General features: G+C 43.7%; 1 long non-coding RNA gene across 1 annotated transcript; it reads left to right on the top strand.

The window, feature by feature from the left end:
• Positions 1 to 12,564: 12,564 nt before the first annotated feature.
• LOC128316342 (uncharacterized) lies at positions 12,565 to 17,441 on the top strand. Its single transcript, XR_008300089.1, has 3 exons — positions 12,565 to 12,778; positions 13,200 to 13,286; positions 17,066 to 17,441. It is a non-coding gene; the product is annotated as an uncharacterized LOC128316342 (long non-coding RNA).
• Positions 17,442 to 18,006: the final 565 nt, after the last annotated feature.

Raw genomic sequence — 18,006 nt, forward strand, 5'->3', positions numbered from 1 at the left:
GGGAATATCCCCCAAAGGACTCTTCTATTTCCACCCTGCCAAGGTGGCTGGAAGGAAGGGCGGGGGGTGGGGGGAGTCCTCAAAACAGAAAAAAAAAAAAAAAGATCATGGAAGAGATTTTCAATGTGTTTGGAGTGAGGTCCAATGTGGTGAAGTAGTGTTGTGCTTCATTCTGCCTGTCGGGGGCAGTATAGGCTGCACTGTCCAAAACAGTCATCGGAGAGTGGGGGTTTGAGGCTGAAGCCTTTTGCCCACAGATTACTCAGTGAAATAATTCATTTGGAATTTGGGGATTGTTGTAGAAGGAATTCTTCATATGGATGGGAGAATATCAGGCCTAAGAAGAACTTACCATTCAGGGGTGCCTGGGTGGCTCAGTCGGTTAAGCATCCAACTCTTGGTTTTGGCTCAGGTCATGATCTCATGATTCGTGAGTTCAAACCCCTTGTTGGGCTCTGAGCTGACAGCATGGAGACTGCTTGGGATTCTCTCTCTCTCCCTCCCTTTCTGTCCCTCCCCTGCTTCTGCTTAAAATAAACATTAAAAAAAAAAAAAAAAAAAGAACTTACCATTCAGGCCCTGAGACATTTACATGTAAACACGTTCATTTATTCAACCAATATTTCTTGAATGTCTGCTATGTGCCAGGTGTAAGTATGTGGAATGTATGCAAACTCTTACATTCCATTTGGTCCTACATTGTAGACACACACACACACACACACACACACACACACACCATTTCATAGAAGACTCCATTGTTTCTTCCATTTTGCAAGCAGTAATGTGAATCCTCACAAATGTAGTAAGTTATAGACCCAAACAGGGTATGTTCTGGATCTTTGGCTTTCCCAAGTTGGAAAGTTTCAGGAGAACTATGGTTCATGGTTCTGAAAGGGATGACAGAAGGGAGATGGCCAAGTCATACACAATTTCCCAGACACAGTCCTGGTATCAGTCTACCTGTCTTCCATACCCAACACCTACCACACCTGGGAACAATCTCCCATATCCATATTTTGAGGAGTAGACCCCTCTGGCCAGGATTTCTCCCCATTCCTGGGAGCACTGACACCTGCCCTCTTATATAATAACCCTTAGGATCACATGGAACATCTGAGAAGCCAGAGACACATCCATAGGAGTGAACAGCGGTCCTAGTCTATGAACCATCTGGTGGGAAGAAATCAGATAAGGCTGCAGCCAGAGCTGGGAGTCCACCCTCGTTTCCCTTCAGAGCATCATTCCCTATTCTCTTTGATAGTCTGTGATGGGTAGGATTGTACTGTGCCCCTAAGCTTGTACTCCATTCTAAGAGGGGCACATACCAGAGTCCCTAGATTAGCCCATCAGAGAAGACTTTCCTGAGATGATCTGGAGGAGAGGAAGAGAAGAGCCTTAGAAGAAAACTCTGGGGCACATCAGATGACCAACTGTTCAGACTTGCCTGGGACTGAGGGCTTTCCTGGGATGGGGGCCTTTCAGTTTTAACACTAGGCAAGTTCTGAGGGAACCAGGATAATTTACACTAACGGACAGGGGTTCAAGTGCTGGGTGGAGGCTGGGTGGGAAAGAGGCAGGGAGCTAAGAGTGTGAAGAGGCAGTGGCCACACTGCAGCTGATGCCTTGAGCGGTCTTGAGCCCGGACGTGGTCCCTGTTTTGAAAAATCTCACACTTTGACTATAAAGGCTTGCCTTGGTCCCATATAGGTGGTGTGGCTGCAGTGAGCATTGGGGTCAGAGGACAAAGCCTCCAGGGACGTGGGACTGGAGAAGGGGCCTGATGGTTCTCTGTGCAGCTGGTTGATGCAGGCCCATGTGGAGCTGGGACTGGGTAGCTATGCCCCCATCCTGCTTTCAGGACCATCTCTCCTGCACTGGGGCCCCCTCTCTGGCTGGAAGAGAGAGATAGAAGTGATGCTGCTCTGCAGGTTGTAGCCTGGCAGGAAGAGCAGAAGTGGCTACCAAGCAATTACGGCATTAACACAGGTACAGGGGCTCTTCAGGGCTGGTGCCATGTGGGATGCTCCCTTGTTCACATCTGGGAGTAGGGACACAGAAAGAATGCCAGGAGTTGACGACTTGGGCTCAGGAGCCTTGGGGAGGGGAACATGTCTGAGGGAAAGCTAGCACTATTTTCTTAATTTTGTCATCATGAGACACTTTTGCTTCCCTTACTCTCTCTGGGGGCACAGGTGTTGGGACTGGCTGTGGGGCTATAGCCCTGAGCCTTTGAACCACCTCCCTGAGCTTCTGGTTCGACAATGTGTTGTTCTCTCATTTTGTGACGTCTGGCTCATAATCAGGTTGTCAGCTACTTGAGTGACTCAGAGATTTCTACCTTCGTATCCCTAAACAACGAATGCATGGGTCAGACTCCAGGCAGCCTAGCTAAGACAGAAAGAATTCAACTTAAATTTGAACTTCCTGTGTCAAGAAAGTCTGCAGTCTGAGTGAAGCCAAGTTAACTGCCTACTTGAAAAAATAATCAATACTCTTTGGAAGAACATCACAGAATCCACAGTCTTTATAATGTATTATCGCCATGTCCAGGATACAATCCAAAATTACTCCAAATATGAAGAACCAGGAAAACACAAACCACACTCAAGAGAAAAGACAACAGAGAGCATTTCCCAGGATGACCCAGATGTTGGAATCAGTACACAGGCTTTTGGCACCCAAAGATGCAAAGAGGAATATGCTCATGGTACAGAAAAAAAAAAAAAAAAAAAAAAAAAAAAAAAGGAAACATAAGCAAAGAAACAGAAAATTTAAAGAAGAACCAAATGTAAATTTTAGAATTGAAAGATGCAATACTCTATGAAATTAAAGAAAATCATTGGAGGGGCTTAACAGAAGAATGGAGATGGCAGAAGAAAGAGTCAATGACCTTGCAGATAGATACATAGAAATGATCCAATCTGAAGATCAGAAGAAAAAATTTTTAAAAATGAGCAGAAACTCAGGGACTGGTGGGACAAAAACAAAAACAAAAACAAAAACATCCCTCTACTATATGTGTTCTTGAGTACCAGAAGGAGAGGAAAGAATGGGGCAGAAAAAAGTATTCAAAGAAATATGCTGGAAATTTCCCAACTCTGGTGAAAAAAAAAAAAAACCCAAACATTTTTAGATCCAAGAAGCTTGGTAAACTCAAAGCAGAATGGAAAATTAAAAACACAAAAGGCACATCTAGGCAGGTCATAGTCAAACTGCTAAAAACCAAAGGTAAAGAGAAAATCTTGAACACACCCAAAGAAAACAAAACAAAACAAAACAAAACAAAACAAAACAAAACACCAAAAAACCACACTGCACACAGAGAACAACATTTTCAATGTCCCTGTTTTCTCATCAAAAACAACGCAGACTGGAAGTGAGTGGAGCAACATCTTTAAAATTCTGGAAGAAAAAAAAAAATCGTCAACTCAGAATTGCCCTTCCGATGAAAATCTTCCAGAATGAAGATGAAATAAAACCATTCTCAGATAAAAGAAATCTTGGAGACTTTGTCATCAGCAGACCTACAGGATGAGAAATGCAAGAGACAGAGAGAGAGCGAGAGAGAGCGCAAGGGAGAGCACCTGGGGCAGAAGGGAAAGGAATCAAGGTGGAAGAGGAAGCTGCAAGGTGCGATAAAGAGAAATGGTAAGTTTGTAGCTAAATATAAAGTCTATGTTTTATTCTTAAGTTAAAAATGTATATACCTGTTGAAAGCAAAAATTATAACATTGTATCATGGGTTTTATAACATATGTAGATGTAACATACATGAAAACCATAGCATAATGGAGAGAGTTGGACTACAGTTCTTCATGCAGTATTAATTCTAAGGAGATGAAAAAGCTAAGGATGTGGAGAAGAAATTCTCTCTGGGGCAGTGGCTCTCTACTCTACCTGTGGTCTGGCAAGCCCTGGGGGTCCCTGAGATCCTTTCAGGGTGGTTGTGAGGTCAAAATTATTTTCATAATAATTCTAAGATATTATTTGCTTTTTTCTCATGGGAGTACCATGGAGTTAGCAGAGGCCACGTGAGGTGTGGAGACATCATCTCCTGACAACTAAAGGAAGATGTATTTGTGTATCCTTGTGTTTTACAATGTTCTCTGTTTTGAATTGCTCAAAACAGATATAAACAATATATCTGAACAAGAATTTAGAATAACAGTTATAAGACTAAGAGTTGGGCTTGAAAAAAGCATAGAAGACACCAGAGAATCTCTTGCTGCAGAAATCAAGGAACTAAGAAATAGTGACGATAAATTAAAAACTGCTATAACTGAGATGCAAAATAAACTAGATACAGTGACAGAGAGGATGGAGGAAGCAGAGGAGAGAATAAGCGAAATAGAAGAAAAAATGATGGAAAATAATAAAGCTGAAAAAAAGAGGGAAAGGAAACTACTAGATCACAAGAGGAGAATTAGAGAACTAAGTGATTCCATGAAATGAAACAATATCCATATCATAGGAATTCCAGAAGAAGAGTGATAGAAAGGGGCAGAAGGCTTATTTGAACAACTTATAGCTGAGAAATTCCTTAATCTGGGGAAGGAAACAGGCATCCAAGTCCAAGAGACACAGAGAACTCCGTTTATAATCAACAATAACAGGTCAACACCATGACATATCAGAGTGAAACTGGAAAAATACAAAGATGAAGAGAGAGTTCTGAAAGCAGCTACAGACAAATGGTCCTCAACCTACAAGGGTAGACACATAAGGTTAGTAGCAGACCTGTTTACTGAAACTTGGCAGGCCAGAGGGGGTGGCAGGAAATATTCAATATGTGGAATAGGAAAAATATGCAGCCAAGAATCCCTTATCCAGCAAGGCTGCCGTTCAGAATAGAAAGAGAGATGGACTTTCTCAGACAAACAAAAGCTAAAGGAGTTCGTGACCACTAAACCAGTCCTGCAGGAGATCCCAATGGGGACTCTGAGTGGAAAGCAGCACTTTGTAGTGGAAAGACTACAAAGGACCAGAGATATCACCATAAGCACGAAACCTACAGATAACACAATGACACTAACTCCATACCTTTCAGTAATCACTCTGAATGTAAGTGGACGAAATATCCCAATCAAAAGACATAGGGTATCAGAATGGATAAAAAACCAAGAACCATCTATATTCTGCCACAAGAGACTCATTTTAGACCAGAGGACACCTGCAGATTAAAAGTGAGGGGATGGAGAACCATCTATCATGCTAATGGACATCAAAAGAAAGCTAGAGCAGCCATACTTTTATCGGAAAACTAGATTTAAAAAAAAAGACTAGGGGCACCTGGGTGGCTCAGTCGGTTAAGCATCCGACTGTGGCTCAGGTCATGAGCTCGTGGTTCATGGGTTTGAGCTCCATATCGGGCTCTGTGCTGACAGCTTGGAGCCTGGAGCCTGTTTCAGATTCTGTGTCGTCTTCTCTCACTCTGCCCCTCCCCTGTTCATGCTCTCTCTCTCTCTCAAAAAATAAATAAACTAAAAAAAAAATTAAAACTACAACCAGAGATGAAGAAGGGCATTATAAAATAATTAAGGGGTCTATCCATCAGAAAGAGCTAACAATAGTAAATATTTATGCCCCCAATGTGAAACACTCAAATATATAAATCAATTAATCACAAACATAAGCAAACTTACTGATAATAAACTGTAATTGTAGGAGACTTTAATACTCCACTTACAACAATGTACAGATTATCTAGGCAGAGAATCAGTAAGGAAATAACAGCTCTGAATGACACATTGGAGCAGATGTACTTAACAGATACATTCAGAACATTTCATCCTAAAGCAGCAGAATACAATTCTTCTCAAGGCCACATGGAACATTGTCCAAAATAGATCACATTTTGGGTCACAAAACAGCCTTCAACAGGTACAAAAAGATTGAGATCATGCCATGCATATTCTCAGATCACAATGCTATGAACCTTGAAATCAACCACAAGAAAAAATGGAGGTTAAAGAACATCCTACTAAAGAATGAATGTGTTAACCAGGAAATTAAAGAATAAATTTAAAAATATATGGAGGCAAATGAAAATGAAAACACGACAGTCAAAAGAAAAGAGCAGCAAAATAAAGCCTAAAGCCAGTAGAAGAAGGGAAATAATAAAGATTAGAGCAGAAATAAATAATGCAGAATCCAAAAAACCCAGTAGAACAGATCAATGAAACTAAGAGCTTGTTTTTTGAAAGAATAAACAAAATTGATAACCCCCTAGCCAGACTTCGCAAAAAGAAGAGAGAGGACCCAAAAAGATAAAATCACAAATGAAAGAGGAGAGATCATAACCAATAACACAGAAATACCAACAATTATTAGAGAATACTATGAAAAATTATATGCCAACAAACTGGACAATCTGGAAGAAATAAAAATTCCTAGACACTCACACACTACCAAAATTCAAATGTGAAGACATAGAAAATTTGAACAGATCCATAATTAGCAAAGAAGTTGAATCAGTTATTAAAAATATCTCAACAGGGGCGCCTGGGTGGCTCAGTCGGTTAAGCCTCCGACTTCAACTCAGGTCACGATCTCACGGTCCGTGAGTTCGAGCCCCGCGTCGGGCTCTGGGCTGATGGCTCAGAGCCTGGAGCCTGCTCTGATTCTGTGTCTCCCTCTCTCTCTGCCCCTCCCCCATTCATGCTCTGTCTCTCTCTGTCTCAAAAATAAAAATAAACGTTAAAAAAATTAAAAAAAAATATCTCAACAAATAAGAGTCCTGGGCCAGACGACTTCCCAGGGGAATTCTACCAGACATTTAAAGCATAGTGAATACTTATCCTTCTCAAATGGTTCCAAAAACAGAAATGGAAGGAAAGCTTCCAAACTCATCCTAGGAAGCCAGCATTACCTTGATTCCAAAACCAGACATAGACCCCACTAAAAAGGAGAATTACAGGCCAATATCCCTGATGAATCTGGATGCAAAAAGTCTCAACAAGATACTAGCAAAATGAATTCAACAGTACATTAAAAGAATTATTCACCATGATCAAGTGACATTCATTCCTGGACTGTAGGGTTGGTTCAATATTCACAAATGAATCAGTGTGATACATCACATTAATAGAAGAAAGGATAAGAACCATATGATCCTGTCAATCAATGCAGAAAAAACATTTGACAAAATACAGCATCCTTTCTTAATAAAAACCCCCAAGAAGGTTGGGATAGAAGGAACATCCCTTAACATCATAAAAGCCATAAATGAAAGGCCCACAGCTAATATCATCCTCAATAGGGAAAAACTGAGAGCTTTCCCCCTAAGATCAGGAACATGACAGGGATGTCCACTCTCACCACTGCTGTTCAACATAGTGTTGGAAGTCCTAGCCTCAGCAATCAGACAACAAAATGAAATAAAAGGCACCCAAATTGGCAAAGAAGAAGTCAAACTTTCACTCTTCACAGATGATATGATACTCCACATGGAAAACCCAAAAAACTGCTAGAACAGATACATGAATTCAGCAAAGTTGCAGGATATAAAATCAATGCACAGAAATTGTTTGCATTTCTATATACCAATAATGAAGCAACAGAAAGAGATATCAAGGAATTGATCCCATTTACAATTGCACCCAAACCCATAAAATACCTAGGAATAAACCTACCAAAGAAGTAAAAGACCACCTGTATGCTGAAAACTATAGAAAGCTTATGAAAGAAATTGAAGAAGACACAAAGAAATGGAAAAACATTCCATGCTCATGGATTGGAAAAGAACAAATGTTGTTAAAATGTCGATACTACCCAAAGTAATCTACACATTTAAGACAATCCCGATCAATATAACTCCAGCATTTTTCACAGAGCTGGAACAAACAATCCTAAAATTTGTATGAAACTGCAAAAGATCCCAAATAGTTAAAGTAATGTTGAAAAAGGAAACCAAAGCTGGAGGCATCACAATCTCGGACTTTAACCTGTACTGCAAAGCTGTAATCAAGACAGTATGGTATTGGCACAAAAACAGACACATAGACCAGTGGAACAGAATAGAGAACCCAGAAATGGATCCACAAATATATGGCCAACTAATCTTTGACAAAGCAGGAAAAAGTATCCAATGGAAAAAAAGACAGTCTCTTTAGCAAATGGTGCTGGGAGAATGGGACAGCAAGATGCAGAAGAATGAACCTGGACCATACACAAAATTAAACTCAAAATGGATAAAAGACCTAAATGTAAGACAGGAAACCATCAAAATCCTACAGGAGAAAACAGGCAGCAACCTCTTGACCTAGGCCACAGCAACTTCATACTTGACATGGCTCCAAAGGCAAGGGAAATAAAAGCAAAAATGAACTATTGGGATAAAAAGCATGTGCACAGTAAAGGAAACTTTGAACAAAGCTAAAAGGCAACTGATGGAATGGGAGAAGATATTTGCAAATGACATATTGGATAAAGGGTTAGTATCCAAAATCTATAAAGAACTTACCAAACTCAGCACCCCCCCAAAAAAGCCCCCAAATAATCCAGCAAAGAAATGGGCAAAAGACATGAATATATAGTTTTCCAAAGAAAACATCCAGATGGCTAACAGACACATGAAAAAATGTTCAACATCACACATCATCAGGGAAATACAAATCAAAACCACAATGAGATACCACCTCACACCAGTCAGAATGGCTAAAATTAACAACTCAGGAAACAACAGACATTGGAGAGGATGCGGAGAAAAAGGAACGCTTTTGGACTGTTGGTGGGAAGGCAAATGGTGCAGCCACTCTGGAAAACAGTATGGAGATTCCTCCAAAAGTTAAGAATAGAACTACCCTATGACCCAGAAAGTGCACTACTAGGAATTTATCCAAAGGAGACAAAAATGCCGATTCGAAGGGACACATGTACCCCCATGTTTATAGAAGCTCTATCAATAATAGCCAAGTTATGGAAAGAGCCCAAAATGTCCATCAACTGATGAATGGATTAAGAGGATGTGGTGTATATACACAATGGAATACTATTTGGCGATGACAAAAAATGAAATCTTGCTGTTTGCAACAACATGGATGGAACTGGAGAGTATTATGCTAAGCGAAATAAGTCAGTCAGAGAAAGACAGATATCATATGATTTCACATTTCATGCATATGTGGAATTTGAGAAACTCAACAGATGAACATAGGGGAAAGGAAGGAAAAATAAGATAAAAAGAGACAGGACGCCTGGGTGGCTCAGTCGGTTAAGCGTCCGACTTCAGCTCAGGTCATGATCTCGCAGCTTCTGAATTTGAGCCCCACATTGGGCACTGTGCTGACAGCTCAGAGCCTGGAACTTGCTTAGAGTTCCGTGTCTCCCTTTCTCTCTGCCCCTCCTCCGCTTGTGCTGTCTCTCTGTCTCTCTCAAAAATAAATAAACATTAAAAGAAAACAGAGAGGGAGGCAAACCACAAGACTCTTAAATACAGAGAAAAAAACAGAGTTGATTGGGGTGGGGGTGGGGGGTGGGTTAAATGGATGACAAGCATTAAGGAGGGCACTTGTTGGGATGAGCACTGGGTGTCATATGTAAGAGATGAACCACTGGGTTCTATTTCTGAAGCCAAGACTACACTGTTTGTTAACTAACTTGAAAATAAATTAATAAAAAAAGTTCTGTTTTAAATTCTTTAAAATTAAAAAAAATATTTATTTTAGAGAGAGACAGAGGCAAGCAGGGAGCGGGCAGAGAGAGAGGGAGACACAGAATCCTAAGCAGGTTCTGTGAGCTGTCAGTACAGAGCCTGACTCATAAACTGTGAGATCATGACCTGAGCCGAAATCAGACGCTTAACCGACTGAGCCACCCAGGTGCCCCTGTTTTAATTTCTAATACAGTGACTATGAATAGCTATAACCTACATAAACAAAAGTTCTTTGGGGTTCTCAATTTTTAAGGGGATAAAGTTTAAGAGGAACTTCTCTAAACCAACCCCTAAAAATACTCTACAATAAATACAACGAATACAATATATTATCACACACTATAATAGTTTGTTAAAAAGAAAGACACAGAGGTATAGCTGAAAGGTCAATCTATCAATTAAATTGAAATTGGATTCTGAACTGGCTTACTTTGCAGGACTTGTTTCTAACAGGGTGACCTATTAGAAATCGTTTTGGTTGGTCGGGGACCAAGCGGTTTCCTGGGATGCAGGACTTTCAAAACTAAAACTGGTTCAGCCCCATGCAAATTGGGACAATTGGTTATTTCTAGCCCTTCAATCAGCTACTTTGTCCCCCTTTCCCTTGGCCAAACGTGAGTCTCTGAAGAGCAAAACCACATCTGTGCTATGTGTAGGCCCCTGACAGGTAAGAGGATAGAGGAAGGAAGGGAAGCAAGCTACAAAAGTATAAGCACACCATGTGCACAAAAGTAGGAAACACTCACAAGAACAATCTAACATAACTGTCGCCATCTTAGAGTAGAGGGATGTGGATAGTTTAAGAAATGTTTCTCTGTGTAGTGAAATTTCTGTAACATTATTAAACCACTTTAATAATTACAGAATAAATGTATTTAGAGTTATAGCTGTGACCAGATGGCTCTTTCTAGGCCAGGCAAAATTAGAAGGGTGAGGCCATGGATCCTGAAGATGATGCTAGACCCTGGCTCTGGGGGCATCTTTAATCCGTGTGATTAATGAAGAAGGACTTTCTGTCCTTGGATACAAATTCAGGCCAGGCACAGATCCTTTCAACCCTGGGGGGCTTCTGTCTAAGCACAGGTTGATATCCTGTAGTCTCAACACCTTCCTGCATCTCTGTCTCACTAATATCTTCTGAACCTGCTTCTGGGTCCATTGCATTTTGTTTCTCCTTAACTGAGGAGGGGCAAAGCACAGAAGCAGAGAGGGGTGCAATCTGCAAAGTTGTGAACGGATTCGAGAGAAAGCAGAGGGAATACATGGTGTGAATGCAGGAGTGCGGGAGTCCATTTTCAGTTTGGAGTCTTAGTTTTAAGTTTTGAAATTCCTGTTCGTGATGCCACCTGCTGTCCAGCATTGGGAAGGGCCTGTGAGGAATACTGCTGGGTTTTCCAGACCAGGGAGGTTTTCCTGCAGCCTTCATTAGACCCTAGAATTTAGAGAGGCGTTTGCTCTCTCTTGGAATCCAAACAGCCATGGGAGACCCTGGGCTGAGAGAGTGGGGGAAGTTTCCTGTCTTTAGACACCTTGCCCTGGGCTAGGACACGTTGGGCCTTTTATGCCCCACATCAGGTAAGGAGAGAGATATGGCAAAGAGGTGGAGAGCAGAGGGAGTGGAAGAGGCCTGAATCAGTTGTGCTGGGATCCTGGGCTTCTATCCTTAATGGAAACTAGAAATGTGGACAGAGATTTAGGGGATGAGAGTGACTCTATCAAGAGTTGGGTCTGTCCTGCAAGCTCCACTATCCCCAAGTCATCTCAGGTATGCAAGTTAGGACATTGATATCCATAGGTTAGGGATATTTGGGCAGAGGCTAAATCAATGCCAAAGGAGTGCCAGCCACCTCTGTTGGCCCTCCAGTCTACCTTCCCTACTCTGCCAGCTATCTGTCTATGGCATCTTGCTCCTCCCCAGCTTAAAACCTTTTAACGACTGGACCCTCTGATGCACAAGATGGAGCCCAAGCTACTTGGCCATCATGGCAGATTCTTCATTGGTAATTGGGCTCTGCTTGCCTTATTCCGCGCAGTTTCCTCCTCTCATATGCATTCCAGCCTCACTGGTGATCTTGCTATTTCTTAAACAACACCTTGCATTTGCACATGTGACTCTTTGGCCAATTCTGTGTTTTTCAGTCATCAGAGACCAAAAGGTAGCATAACACAGTGGCTAAAGGAGTGGGCTCCTAAACCAGGCTCGCCAGGTTCAAATCCAGGCACTGCCTCTTAGAAGCTTTGGGACCACAGGCAGCTCGTGCACTTTCTCCTTGCCCATAAAGATCCTCACCTATAGAAGAAAGATGAAGACAGTGGTACCCACTTCCATAGGGGTGTTGTGAGGATTAAGTGAGCTAATCATTTAATTTCTTTGGAGAGTGCCCAGCCTTTGGTAAAGCCTCAATAAATATCACTACTTGTTTAGAGAGGCAGAATAGCAAAATGGCTAGGTCAGTGGTTTTCAACCAAAAGCAATTTTGCTCCCCAGCGGATATTTGAAAATATCTAGAAGTTTTTGGTTTTCACAGCTGCAGGGATGCTACTGGCATCTAGTGGAGAGATGCCAAGGATGCCGCTAAACATTCAATAATGTTTAGACACCACCTCCCATAACAAAAAACTATCTGGCCTGAAATGTCAACAGTGCTGAGGTTGAGAAACTCTGGCTTAGGTGGCCAGGTTATTCTGGAACCAATTTGTTTGGGTTCAAATCCTGGCTCTGCCTTTGATATGTGACCTTTGGCAAATTACTAAGGAACTCTGTGTTCTTCAGTTTTTGTGATGGTGAGCTTTATGTGTCAACTTGACCAGGCCAAGGGATGTCCAGATAGCTAGTTAAACATTATTTCTTGGTGTGTACATGAGGTGTTTCCAGAAGATATTAACATTTCAATTGGTAGACTGACTAAAGCAGATGGGCCTCCCCACTGTGGTAGGCATCATCCAATCCATTGAGGACATGAACACAACAAAAAGCAGAGGAAGGGAGGATTAGTTGGGACACTGGTCTTCTGCCCTTGGACTGGATTTACACCATCAGCTCCCCTAGTTCTCAGGCTTTCAGACTGGGACTACAATTACACCATCATCATCCCTGGATTTCTAGCTTGCAGCTGGCAGATTGTGAGGCTTCTCAGCCTCTATAATCGCTTGAGCCAATACCTTATAATTAATCTCTGGAGAATCCTGACAATACGGTTTCCTTACCTGTACAGTAAGGATAACAATATGTCATAGGATTCTTGGGAGGAGTAAATGAGTTGAGAGGTGAATGTCTGGCATGCAGTAATCATGCCATGGATGCCATCCATTATATTATGACTTCTCTCCTCATGTGTCCCCTCCTCTGGGAAGCCCTCTTTGACTCGGGGTTAGATTACTTTCCTATGCTTATCAGCACATTAGCACTTATCTTCATATATGACAACCACCTGTTCGCTTGGCTATCTTTCTTCTAAGACTGTGAGCTCCTTGAGGGAGGGCTTGTTCTATAGGTTTCAATATCCACAGAACTGAGCATGATGCCTGGTACATGTATCCATAGGATGAATTCATGGGATGAGGTAAAGAAGAAGAGTGTGGACGAGGTATTGGAGTTTTCAAGGAAGGTGCCCAGGGAGGAAGAGAGCATGTGAGTAGAGAAAGCAGGCGTATGAATACAAGATGCCCTTGAGAGGGCTTGGCTGTTCCTAACCTGGGCGACCTGGCTTCTACCCGCTCTGATCTTCACTAAGTAATGGGGCTTCTGGCAGTGGTGGTAGATCTGGGCCTGGTGAATGTCCTGCATCTGTTGGGTGAAAGCAGAAGTTATTATATGGCAGGCTCAGGGGCTGCCCATAGCCTATGATTGCTGGTGAGAGTATAGCAGAGCAGAGAGCCATTAAAACACCTTCCCTGGTGTCCCCCTCTTTCTAGCCATCAGATTTGGCTACTCCTGGTGGCCTCTGCACAGAGCCTTCTGCTATCTATGTTTCTCCATTTCACCCTCTTTTTCAACAAAGAAATCTTTGGCTCTGGTATTGCTGTGCTGGCCTCGGAAGGCTGGGGAGGACCCCAAAGATTTCTTACTCTGTGAGGGATAGCTTACCATGCAGGCGTGGCTCTCCATTGCATTGTATATCTGGACACCAACTTCCCCTCATTACTGCTGGTATTCAGGACCCTGATGCTCTGCCATCATAGAATTTGTCAATTAGCTTCCTGCCAGTAAAGATCTGATGCTATCTGAGATAATCTCCCTGCCCCTGGATATGCACTCTCTCTATTGACATGAGGTTTATTGAGTTGTATTCTGCTGCATTGTCCTATTAAAGCCACAAGGTAAACTTATACATCTGTGAAAGTGGGGGGGGGTATTATTTGAAGATTTGGACATTCTTTTTAACAATTACCTAGGGAAAAGGTGGGTTCTCAGAAAGTACTCCGGCAGGTGGGCCTAAGAGAGGAAGGAAAGGGGGCACCTGCCTATCTCTGAACTTCACTTTCTTTAGACTTCTAGGGGGACACTGAGATGTGGGTCCCTGGTGCTGGGCACGCAGATGGTGTCTGGGCTTAGGGCTAGGATGGAAGGGCCTATAACACCCTTAGGTGTACAGCCATATCTTTTTGTGGCTGGACAGGTTTATACTGCCCTAAGTCACTCATCTGCATCCTTTTGCCAGCTTGGCAAATACTAAGGCTATGGTACTAGGAGGAGGGTCATTTGTGTTGAAATTCAAAGCTGAGAATATGTGTTGGTTACCTGTTGTATAATAAGTCACTCTTACATTTGGCTGTTTAAAACAGCAAATATGTATTACTTCCCACAGTTTCTGAAGGTGAGAAGCAGCTTAGATGAGTGATTTTGGCTAAGTCTCTCACAAGGCTTCAATCAAGGTGTTGGCCATGGTTGCATTCATCTGAAGGCTTGACTGGGGCTGGAGGGTCTGCTTCCAAGATGGCTCCTTTACAGGACTATGGGCAGGAGGCCTCAGTTCCTTCCATGTGACCCTCTTCACAGGACCCTTCCCTGATACAGTGTAGGAGGAGAATGCACAAGGAAGGGAATGCCAAGAAGCAGGGATCATTGGGGGCCACCTTGGAGGTTGGTTGGGTATCACAGAAATAGACATATATTATTTTAGTACAATAAATCAGAAGATCAGTTAGTAAGATGTTATTTTTGCTAGGCATGGTTGTATTTCAGATGCATTACCCTAAAGCCAGAGTGCCTTTGGGGGCTTCTGACCCTCTCCTTCACCTTAGATCTGAAGGGCTCCTTCACTCATCCCCATCAAGTAGCAGGACCATACAGATCAAAGTAGGACCTGCAGGAGAACAAACACAGAGGAGGTGAGGCTTTGGAAGGATAGCAAAGAGTTAAAAAAGGACCAAGAAGCTGTTGAAAGGGATAAAGGAAGAGAAGCAAGGAGAAGCCCTAAATAGAATGCTTTTTCCAACGTAAGGGAGGGTAACCATAGCACGAGTCTTAAGAATCTAGGACAATGGTCCCACACCAGCAGATTGTCTAACAGGACAAGTTCAGAGGCTGGAGATTCCAGTTCCGAAATCTCCCATACCCGATGGGCTTTGTGTGGACTTTCAAGCCTGAAATAGAGTCCTCTAGTAAAGAACTCTTTAAACATACTGCGTATGTGCTTTGCTTGTGAATAGGAAGGCAGTTCTGCTATATCCTGCACCATCCCTGCCATTCACAATGAGTTTATGGGTGAGGCTGCATTTGGACCTCAGATAATTGACTCATATATTACTCTCTGTTCTATGTGGCTTTTGCTTTCTCCAAGACTTTAATAAACCCTTGTTCAAATGATGCACCCTTGTCCCGTCTGTGCTACTCAGTAACAAATGAGTGGAGGGGAAACAAAACAGGACGGTGAGTGGCAGTAGAGATTAGGGGAGCCACCTTACGGAAAGAGAGAATGCTCTGTGATCTAGCCGTTCCTTCCCATGTTGGGGTTCTCTCTCCAGTGGGGACGCTGCAGGCTACACTTCAGTTACATTAAGGATGACAATTTCTTGACTGCTGGGTCAAGGGCAGGGAGCAAAGCTTTTCTAAAAACAGTGGCGGAAAAGAAAGGAATCCAAGGGGAGGGTGTGGGTGTGGAAGGCGAGATAGATCAGTCATAGAACACTGAGGCTGAACAGGACCAGTCCTGCGGCACAGAGAAGTGACATAATTTCCCCGAGATCATGCAGCGAGGCAGCAATAATGACTCCTCAGGCAGTGCTTTTAGCTCTGCCTTGCGGTCTGATTAGGTCAATGAGTACCCACAGCTATTGTGTGTGTGAAGGAAAGAGAAGGGTGGGTGCTGGCTTTCAGCAGACTTACAGAACGCAGGATGAAAAGGCCACGTGGACAATACGCACACCTCTCCCCACACACTGTACGTGGAAGAGACGAGTGTGAGACAGACTCAGGAGCAACACGCACATTTCCATGGGAGGAAAACTGTAGTTGATACTTAAGTAGACCCTCCTCCTCCTCCTGGCTCATCTGTGGGGTCAGCAGGGCTGGTGAAGCCCAAACTGGGGCCTGAATGGGGGGTTGCTGAGGACGGGGGATATTCTGCAGGGGATCAGGGACGGCGGGGTGGGGGAAGGCTTCTCAGACATGAGGGAAGCATGAGAAAAAAAAAACTTACGAGGAAGAAAACAGGGTGCTGGCTGGTTTTGGCATCCATGTGGAAGACGAGTGAGGACCAGGAGGGCCAAGGGTTAGTGGCCGCACCTGCAGCTGGTAACTGACGGAGCTCGTGCTGGGGGTCCAGTCCCTTAAATGGTGTGGCTTCAGTGTGTGCTGTGGGGGAGAGACCCCTGAGGAACTCGGGGGTGCTGCTGGAGCCTGATGGCTCTGTGTGAGCTATCGCTTCAGTGGCAGTGGCGCCGGGGCTGGGCGGCTGCCCGCAATCGGCTCCCTCTCCCCTGCAGAGAAGCCTTCTCTTGATGGGAAGGCAAGAGTGGCTGTTGCTCCTGCAAGACTAGCAGGCAGGAGCAAACGTTGCTGTCCAGTTTGCAGCACAGGGGCTCTGCAGGGCAGCACTGTCTGGGACAGCACACTTGTCCTCATGGGGATGAGGGGACCACAGGATATAGGGAGAGGTTCTCTTTCTGGAGGCCTGGGGGAGGCAACACCCCTCCATCTCCCCACCGGCCCCAGGCAGACATTTTATCTGCCTGAGTAGCCAAGGTGAAGGCTATACTGTCTCTGAATCTCTGATCTCAGTCCCTTAACACTTGGGTATAAATATAAGGCACTGTGTGACTTCACAGGCATTGGCAGGGATGCCTTATCCTTAACGGCAGAGAGCAAGGCTTTGCTTCCGGTTAAGAGAATTGCAATCATCAAGTCAAGAGGTAAGAGAGAATAGAAATAATAATAGCTAATATTCACCAGTTCTTATTCTGTTCCAGGTATTATGCTGAGTGATTTCACACGGAATTGTCACAAAATTCCCTGGACGAAGGAAATACTCGGTATTGCTTTGTATGACCAGCAAATGGGTCTTATTTACTGAAGGTTAGTGGATGGATATGCTCACACAGCTGGTAAGATGTGGCAATTTGACACCAGACCCTACTCACTTGACCACTATGGAATACTCTTTCCCAATTTTGGTGCGATTTTAGGTTGACCTAGAGCCTCTGAGGCAAGTGATTTATCCGTGAACCCAATGGCTTGGCGACGCTGGTGACCCTCTGCTCGGGCACTGGCCATGGGGGACAGAAAAGAGGCTCCTGGGGATGCCCCCTCTCTCGAGGAGCCAGAACAAAAGTGAGGGCAGAAGGAAGTGAGACGTGGGACTGGGTGGGTGGAGGAAGGCAGGAGCCCCAGCTAGACGGTGGGCCAGGAAGTCCTTGAGAGAACAGCGGTGCCCTTGTCTTGCTGGAAGGTCAGCGCCATCTCATGCCTTTGGAATCTAAATGGCCTCTGGTGAGAGTGGGTGTACAGTGTGGAGCTGTCCCAGAGCCATCCTGTTGGCTGAGATCTAGGGGAGGAGGAGGCCCTGATGGATGCAGATCCTGGCCCCTGGTCAGGCAGGGCCATTGCTTGCATGCTTGGCCTCAGAGACTTTGGCTACCTTTGTTCTTTTTTCCTTCCTTCCTTCCTTCCTTCCTTCCTTCCTTCCTTCCTTCCTTCCTCTCTTTCTTTCTTTCTTTCTTTCTTTCTTTCTTTCTTTCTTTCTTTCTTTCTTTCTTTCTTTCTTTCTTTCTTTCTCTCTCTCTTGCAAACCCAGGTCACAGAGCCCCTTTGATTTAGCCATCATCCCCTCACCTGCTATCTTTTCCCTTTCTGCTATACCTACAAGGTCTCCCCATCCTCACCTGACCATAATCATGGACACAGCCCTGGG

Source organism: Acinonyx jubatus, chromosome B4 (assembly GCF_027475565.1).
Source record: "Acinonyx jubatus isolate Ajub_Pintada_27869175 chromosome B4, VMU_Ajub_asm_v1.0, whole genome shotgun sequence".
Classification (NCBI taxonomy): Eukaryota; Metazoa; Chordata; class Mammalia; order Carnivora; family Felidae; genus Acinonyx; species Acinonyx jubatus.